The following is a 734-nucleotide window of genomic DNA, read 5'->3' as shown; positions in this document are numbered from 1 at the left end:
AAAAAAAAAAAAAAAAAAAAAACATCATCAACAACGACAGATGAGTTCAAATAAAAACATCTGAAAATAAAAAAAAAGGTTAGAGAGGAGAGGGGGAAATAAAAAGGTGGTGAAAATCAATCTAAAACTGAAAGCATGTGAAAGTGTGGAGGGCATTTTTTATGTTGGACTGTTTATTTTTAAACTGAAAAACAACAACACGTGTTTATATTAAACTCGGTTTATTTCCTCTCGCTTGTTGTCTAAAGTTTGTTTAGAAAACTCACAGAGGCCCAATTCAGGTAGTCAATGGGACAAACTCTTCATGTCAGAGCATCTGCATGAAAAACGCAACTCGGCCAAAGGAAACAGTGTGTTATTATTATTATTATTATTATTATTATTATTATTATTATTATTATTATTATTATTATTATTGACATCTGTAATAATCATTTTTATTTATTTATTTGAGAAGAAAGAAAAAACATGTTACCTTCCTGTCTAATCAATTATCATCCCGGAGAGCCCCAACCAATCGTGTGATGCATATTACTGAGTGGCATCACCCAGGATTTTTTTAAACTGAATTTTTAAAAGGGAGATTTTTTTACATCTAATATTTTAATACGAGACTCTTTCATTTGAACTAATGCAGCACGTAATCTATAAATTTTGAGTTTTTTTTCTCGCTTAGATTTAAAAAAAAAAATAATAATAATAATAATAATAATAATAATAATAATAATAATAAT

This window comes from Poecilia latipinna, unplaced genomic scaffold (genome assembly GCF_001443285.1).
Source record: "Poecilia latipinna isolate Pla-1442-1.1 unplaced genomic scaffold, P_latipinna-1.0 Scaffold223, whole genome shotgun sequence".
Lineage (NCBI taxonomy): Eukaryota > Metazoa > Chordata > Actinopteri > Cyprinodontiformes > Poeciliidae > Poecilia > Poecilia latipinna.
Note: the sequence above shows the minus strand (reverse complement) of the source record.